This window comes from Phoenix dactylifera, chromosome 13, assembly GCF_051530095.1.
Source record: "Phoenix dactylifera cultivar Ajwa chromosome 13, Ajwa_hap1_PhDact_Kaust_v1.1, whole genome shotgun sequence".
NCBI lineage: Eukaryota > Viridiplantae > Streptophyta > Magnoliopsida > Arecales > Arecaceae > Phoenix > Phoenix dactylifera.
This window is the reverse complement of record NC_143202.1, coordinates 14,949,221-14,957,695: the sequence shown is the minus strand read 5'-3', so window position 1 is coordinate 14,957,695 and position 8,475 is coordinate 14,949,221. Positions and strand designations below refer to the sequence as shown.

At 41.2% G+C, this 8,475-nt stretch overlaps 1 non-coding gene across 1 annotated transcript; it reads right to left on the bottom strand.

Moving 5' to 3' along the window:
- Positions 1–914: 914 nt before the first annotated feature.
- Positions 915–1,020, bottom strand: LOC148700235 (small nucleolar RNA R71). The gene has a single exon (XR_015972852.1). It is a non-coding gene; the product is annotated as a small nucleolar RNA R71 (small nucleolar RNA).
- Positions 1,021–8,475: the final 7,455 nt, after the last annotated feature.

Sequence of the window (8,475 nt, the reverse complement as noted above, 5' to 3'; positions counted from 1 at the left end):
GCACAACTGGATGTATCAGTCTCCAAGTGGGAGAGTTGTTGGGTTGTGGAGCCTGATCCATTTCTTTTTCCTAGACTCCTATGTGCACTATGGTGGTGGAGGATCAAGGGAAGACAAGCTGGAAAGAGTTTCGAGAAGATTCGGAGTTGAATCAGCAAAGAAAGAAACATTCAGCAAGGTCCGGAGTCGACTCCAGCAGACTTGGAGTCGACTCTGGCACGCAGGAAGTCTTGGCACAGCTTTTGGAGTCGACTCCAGCAGAATGGGAGTCGACTCCCCAGTGTTGGAGTCGACTCGAGAACTCCAGGAGTCGACTCCCACAGGCAGACAGAGAGGCATTTTTCTGTGGACTGTTTTCCGAGTCGACTCGCAGAATTGCGGGAGTCGACTCGAGCACGGGTTTCACGCAAGGCTGAGTTATGAACCGGGTCCAAGCCAAGGTTTTTGGTAGCCCTAATCAAGTAAGAGATTTGGAGGTATAAATAGACTTCTTGAGGGACACGAGAGGAAGGTTGCAACCCAGAGAAACCCTAGAACTCATCAACGGGAGGTTCCAAAAGGAAGATCCTTTGTGTGCATCAGCAAGACGTCGTGTTGCTCGTCTTGAGAGAGATTGTTTGCTGTGAGAAAGAGAGTTTGTTTTCTCTTCTCTTGAATCTCTGTAACCTCCTTTGATCATATAGTGAATTATTGATCTGTGCGGCTGTGGACGTAGGAGCAAGAGACTCCGAACCACATAAACTTGTTTGTCTTGTGCGTTTTGCTATTGCTTTTGCCGTGTTATTCATCTCTCCTACTATCCTTTATATTCCGCATTTGCTGTTTGATTCCTAACAAAGCTAACTTAATTCGTTCTTGGGATCAAATGCAACAAGAATTTCTTAAAAAATACTTTCCTATAGGAAGAACGAACCAGTTTAGACGTGCCATTACAAGCTTCTCCCAAACCGAGGGAGAAGAATTTCATGAAACTTGGGAGAGATTTCGGGACCTAATCCGTAAATGCCCTCATCATCAAATACCTAAGTGGCAGCTAGTGCAATGTTTCTATGACGGTTTGACGGAACGAAACCGTCAGATGATCGATGCTGCATGCGGCGGGACTTTCATGCTTCGAAATGAGCATGAAGCATGGCAATTATTTGAAAATCTTAATGAAAACTCCCTCCACCATGCTTCATGTTCTCGTCAAGCATCCCCGAATTTTCAAAGAAAAGGGGCCATTTGTGAAATAATGTTAGATGTATGCCCTAGAAGCCAATCTGGCTGACATATTGTTAATTCTAGGGACATAATTTTGTACTTGACTATTTATTATTGAATAAATAAAAGGCATATTTTCATTCATATTATTTATGTGTCTATGAATCGTCCAAGAAATTAATAAGATAATGATGCATATTCTCAAGAGTTGAGAATTTGAGCCATGTGTCATTGGTGATTAATTTCTAAATGCTCCTGATCAATGGATCATCACGAGGACGATGATCGATCCGATCAGTGCACAGATCACTTTCCTTCTGGATGGACGAGACTTGAGTCCACAGTGTAGGGACACTGAAGTGATAGTGCAGGTGCTTGTTAGAGAACAAGGGTACGGAGCGTGACCAAGACAAGAAGTCACTTGGATGTCTATCCACTCGTCAGTGACTTGCTTGATGTTGCAGTAGTGTGACTGGTCCTTTGACCTGCGGTGCTTCGGCTACTCACAGGGAGGTTATTGTAGTTTGACTGCACACATACATGGTCCCTAGCCATATGGGTCCATACAGTGTAGATTGGCTATAGTAAGTTCACTGTAGGAGTAGGGTATGCACCTATAAGGAATCTATCGACCTTGATAGATAAGGAGAGATCCAATGTGATTTATAAGACTCAGTTCGTAAGACCTCGGCCGGGGCAGTATGCACAGTGGAGAAAGAGTTTTTCACTCTCGAACTTAAGTCGAATAAATCTTCACATATGACAAACGATGGGGTTTGACGAGTTGTCCATGACCTCCGTCCTGTAGGGATCCACGATAGTAGGACTGTATCATACGATAACTACACCTAGAGGTTCACCATTCTATTCTGCTGGGTAGCCACTACATGCTGCTAGGTGTCACTGGTGGATGGTGGGACTCATAGGGATTATCTTGATGATCGATAAACCCTAATGAGTTGAGTTGGAATCGTTCCAACCCATTGAAAGGAGTCTTCAATGATATTGTGATAGAGATCACAATATATCTCACTACCAGTCAGAGTAGAACCTATGGGGTCACACACACTAGAAGTATTGACCGATCTGATGGTTGAATAGTGATTAGGAATCACAAGTAATCAATTCGATTGATATTCAGTTGAAGAAGAAACAAAGGGAATTAATTAATTGGACTTGAAACAAGAGTCCTACTTCGAGTAGGATTCCTAGAGTCCTAATTGGATTAGGACTGGGAATCCTAGTTAGAGTAGGACTGGGATTCCTACTTGGATTAGGATTCCCACAATCCTACTTAGAATAGGATTTTTGAATTCAATGTGAATTCCTACTTAGAATAGGATTCCTAGAAGTCCCAATTGGATTAGGACTTCGGATTCAAATTGAGTCCTAATTGGATTAGGACTATAATTAAATACATCCTAATATGGATTAGGGTTTCTTAAGTCACAATTAATTATTAATCTAATGAATCAATAAGACTCCTAATTGGATTAGGATTGAAGAGTTCAATTGAGTCAAAATTGATTCAAGTACTAATTGGATTAGGACTTACCTAGATTGGATCCATTGGTTCACCCTTGGGCTAAGCCTAATAGGATTAGGGCTTAACCACATTAGGGCAATGCAAACCCTAATGTGGACTAGGGTTTATCAAGAGGGAGGGGCGCAAGCTCCTCCCCTTGATCACTTGGTGCGGCACAAGAGAGGGGGCCGGCGCCCCCTCTTTGGAAAGTCATCTAGGGCTCCTACTTTGGAGGAGCCCTAGATGGCTATAAGAAGGCTTATGAAGCCGGCGCCCTAGAGCATTGAAGCCTCTCCCTCTTGTGCCGTGGCCACCCTCTCCCCTCTCCTTGTTTCAGCCGCAAGCAAGGGAAGAAGAACTCCAAGTGTTGGCGGTCTCCTCCCCTTCCCTTGCTTCATCCAACGCAAGGAAGAAAAGAAGGCTGTATGGGGATTCTTCTTCATCCTCTTCTTCATCCTTCTTCTTCCTCCTCTCAAGCATATTCAAGAGTTGAAAAAAAGAGAGGAGATCAGCCATCAAAAGAAGTCTTTGCAAGGGAGCTAGCACCCCAGGAAGACAAGAGATCTTTGATCAGGTCCTCTGCTTCGTGTGGATACCCGTAGAGGCCGGATGTTTGAACGGCTTCAAACGAACCCTCAACCTAAAACCACGAGATTCAGTTTGCGGTGATCATCTACCTGCACAAGGTGAAGATTTGATCTCCCTAAAGGTTTTAAAAGTATTAATCCTTATCTTAACTACGAACGATCTAGAAACAGCGTTCATGCGATGAACGTCGATCCCGCTTATGCCGATTCCGCTGCAATCTGATTTTTGTTTTGAAATATCAGCGGCATAGGCGGGTTCCCAACAGTGGTATCAGAGCCTAGGCTTCGTAGTTTAAGGTAAGAATTAACTATAAGTAGGCTTATTAGATCTGAAAATTAAATGATCATGCATGCTGAAAATTTCTGCATGCAGAATTTTTCTAGGGTGCTGATTTTTACATGCTAATTTTTATATGATAAAAGGATGATTCTAATAGCATTGTTAATGTGATTACAAAGTTTAGAATCATGATTAGCATGATCAGCAACCTATGTCATGAGATAATCAATTAATTATCAGATCTGAAAATTATAATTGTTGCATATGGTGATGATCATAGGATTCAAACCCTTTTGGTATCAAATGTAATGACCTGCGATGTGATCTGCGATGTCATGTAATTTTTCAGATGCTTGCATGCATCTTATTTGATGTTTTGAGAGGCCTACGTGCCTCCTAAAAGGAGATGTAATTTATTTTTATTTTTATTTTACATCTGGTTGTATTTCTGTGATGTGATGTACGTCAACGATCAAGTCGAAGATGATGCATGAGATGATCAGGGGTCTAAGCGGTTGATGGCGATTGGATCAAGAGTTGGTCAAGGATCGAGTCAAGGAGGCTTGGAACCTATTCAAGAGTTGAAGACCAGTTGATCGATTGACGTGCATATGCTTTGACCTAACTAGAATCCATGATCATCACCGATTTAAAGTTTAGCTTTAATTATTGCTGGGATTATAAATGCCTGCAATGCGCCGTTTGCATGTGATGTGAATGAGAGTCGGGTAGATAGGTTTACATGTGACGTAGCAAACCCAATTGAGACCTAAATCAAAAACCTCCTTGTTGACCCCCTAATGGATTTTGATGAATACAAAACACTAGAGTATAATTCCATTTATCTTAACAATTTACTTAAGAATTTTAGGTGATTAATTAAGAATATTATTAAGAAATGTCTAGGCAAGTTTCCATAATTTTTATGAATTTATTGAAGAATTTTTTGAGTTGAAGAAAACAGATCAGGGACAGCCGAGACGTCTCCGGTTTGTCCCAGAGACGTCTCTGGCACAAACAGGAAGAACTGGCACGTTTGGAGACGTCCCCGGCACCTGGCGAGGCGTCTCGCAGGGTCGGAGTCGACTCTCTCAGTAGCGGAGTCGACTCTCTCAGTGGCGGCAGAAAGGCTGATTTCAAGAGATGCGCGCGAGCCGTCTCCACAGGACGCGGAGTCGTCCCCGCAAGTAAAAAGCAGACTTCCCGAGTCGTCCCCGAGGTAGCGGAGTCGACTCTCTCAGGGTTTTCCAGAGGATGTCTTTTTCGGTGATAAGGCAGCAGAGACGTCCCCTGAAAGAGCGGAGTCGACTCTCTCAGAGAATTCCAGAAGACTTGTTTTTTGGAGATATAACGGCGGAGTCGTCCCCAAGGCAGCGGAGTCGTCCCCATGCAAAAAGCGCAAACAAGCCGAGACGTCCCCGTAAAGTGCCGAGGCGACCCTCTCAGAAAAACAGAAAAACAAGTATTCAAACGGCTCATTTCCAGAGTCGTCCCCGTAAAGCGCCGAGTCGACCCCAAACATCGTCAAAAGTAAAATCTTACAGCCGAGACGTCTCGCGATGAAGCGGAGACGTCTCCGGAGCACCTAGGACGCGACTGACAACTTTTGCAGGTTTGGTTTGAATTTCAAATCTCTTTAACTTTATCTCTAACGGCTATATTTGCTTTTTGGGCTATAAAATGGAGCTCTTAAGTGCTTTCCAACAACTTCTCACCAACCCAACACAAGATCATTCAAGAGAGAAGAAAGAAAAAGAGGTTCAAGGGAGTCAGTGCATTCAAGTGAAGAAATCAAGTGCCTTCAAGTTTTCCAACTGATTTTGTGCTCAACTACTCTCTCCCGTTCGGCATTCAAAGCTCACATTCAAGCCAACGCGATCCACATCGGAAGAACCACCATTTCCCACGCTTCCAACGGCTAAAAGGGTTCTTCCGGGTTTCATTGTTTATCAATGTTATATTTGCTTATTTAGAGCTTTCAAATCTTTTGTAAAACTTTTTCAATATTGTGCTTGTTCCAGTCAAGGGACTTGGAACAAGAGAAAGGCGTCCCAAGCCTAGGTGAAATTGGGGGTTATAGGGTTCGTTGTTAGCCCGGTGTAAAACAACGAGTTGGGTAGTGAACTCGCAAAACTACCGTACTGTAATCTTGGATTATAGTGGAAATTCCCAAAGGTGCTTTGGGGAGTGGATGTAGGAGCAGTGGAAGCTCCGAACCACTATAAAAGCTTGTGTTTGCGATTGTCTGTTTTCATACCTTTATTTTTACTTTAGCTCATACATTTGTGTGTTTTATTTTTAATTAGACAAAAAGTTTTAAAACACCCAATTCACCCCCCTCTTGGGTGACCATCTCTGGGCAACAAGTGGTATCAGAGCGGGTGCTCTGTATATTTCTTGAAGATCTAACCGTCTTAGCTAAAGATCTAGATGGCAACACCCTTCAACAATGTTCCTGTTGAGGGGCAGGCAACTAATAGACCTCCACTCTTCAATGGGATAAATTATACCTATTGGAAGACTAGGATGAGGATCTTTATTCAAGCACAAGATTATGCCTTGTGGAGGGTTATAGTTAAGGGACCACAAGAACCATCACACATGGTGAATAGCATTCAAGTTCCCAAACCTGAGGAGGATTGGGATGAGAATGATAATAGGATGGTTCAACTCAACTCTAGAGCCATGAACTCATTATTTTGTGCTCTAGATGTGAATGAGTTCAATAGAGTTTCAACCTGTACTTCCGCCAAAAAAATATGGGATAGACTTGAAGTTACCCACGAGGGTACAAATCAAGTCAAAGAATCTAAAGTGAACATTCTAGTTCACAAATATGAGCTATTTAAGATGGAACCTAATGAAACCATCACATGCATGTTTACACGCTTCACCGATATAATTAATGGTCTAAAGAGTTTGGGTAAATCTTATACTAATCCGGAACTTGTGAGTAAAATTCTCAGGTCTTTGCCGAAAGCATGGGAAGCAAAGGTCACGGCGATCGTAGAAGCCAAAGATCTCAACACTTTGGGACTAGAACAACTATTGGGCTCATTGATGACGCATGAGCTCACAATGAAGCAACATGAAGAAGAGTTGCCAAAGAAAAGGACAATCGCACTCAAGGCTACTTCGAGTGTGTGTGAAGAAGAAAGTAGTGAGAGCGAAGAAGAAAGCGAAGATGAGGATTTGGGTTTGATAGTGAGGAAGTTTAAGAAATTCATGAGAAGAAAGAAACCCTTCCCAAGGAAAAAGTTTGGAGGGAGAAATGATTGGAAAAAAGAAAAAGAAAAAGAAAGAGACCCAATCATATGCTATGATTGCAAGAGACCGAGACACATTCGTTCCGAATGCCCTCAACAAAAGAAGTACTTTGGGAAGAAGAAGAAGAAGGCATTAAAGGCAACTTGGGACGATAGTGACACATCCTCCTCCGAGGAAGAGAAGGAAGAGACCGCCAATTTGTGCTTCATGGCGTTCGAAGATGACGAGGTATGTCAAAACTCAACTATAAATTTTACTTTAGAAGAATTGTATGAAGCTTTCCAAGAACTTATGAGTGATTGTAGTATGTTAGGAGCAAAGAATAAAGAATTAAAAGCCTCCAATCTAAAACTAAAGGATGATATTAAAAATCTATTGATTGAGAAAGAGAGCGTTGAAAATGTTAACACCATTGATCTAGAAAATAAAAATTCAAAACCTAGCATTGAAAATGAAACGGCAAAAACACTAATTAAGGAATTAAATCTAAAAGTAAAATCCCTACTCGATAATAATACCTCACTTGCACAACATGTTGAATCCCTTAAAAAGGATAAGGAAGAACTAGTTAAAGAAAATTTGAATCTTAAGAATGAGGTACACAAGTACAAACCAATTGTTGAAAAATTTACACAAAGCTCTGAAAAATTAAGTCTTATTCTTTCAAATGAAAGAGCTATTTTTAATAAAGCCGGATTAGGATATAAAACTAACAAGCAACAAAAGTATCTAAAGAATTTCTTTGTGAAAGTAAAAGATGTCAAAACTGAAAAACCTACATGCTTTCATTGTGGAAAAAGTGGACATAAAGCTTACTCTTGTATTCAAAGAAAGATCCAAACAAACAAGAGTACATTTGTAAAAGCTAAAAACATAACTAAAGTATGGGTGCCTAAGGGAACCAACTACACTAACCACGAAGGACCCAAGAAAACTTGGGTACCTAAGAGCTTCACATGATCATTTTGCAGGTATGCCTTGCAGCCGAGAATAAAAAGAGAATGTGGTATCTTGATAGTGGTTGCTCAAGGCATATGACCGGTGATAAGAGTCTCTTCGTCACCTTGAAATCAAAAGAAGGAGGAGTAGTCACATTTGGAGACAATGCAAAAGGTCAAATCATTGGTGTTGGTAAAATCTCCATATCACCCTCCTCATTTATTGACAATGTATTGTTAGTTAATGGACTAAAACATAATTTATTAAGTATAAGTCAATTTTGTGACAAGGGTTTTAAAGTGTCATTTGAATCTTCACTATGCATAATTAGTAGTCCAGTTGACAATGAGATCATACTTACGGGACATAGGCATGGAAATGTTTACATGGTAGATCTTGATGATCTCACCATGAAGGATGGCCAATGTCTTGTAGCCATGGATCCCAAAGTTAATGAGACTAGTTGGTTATGGCATCGTAGGTTAGGGCATGCTAGCATGGATTTAATTTCTAAATTGATTACAAAAGATCTAGTCAAAGGACTACCAAAAATAGACTTTGAAAAGAACAAAATTTGTGCTGCATGCCAATTAGGGAAACAAACAAGAAGTTCTTTCAAGTCTAAGAACATAGTCTCAACATCAAAACCCCTAGAACTAATTCACATGGATTTG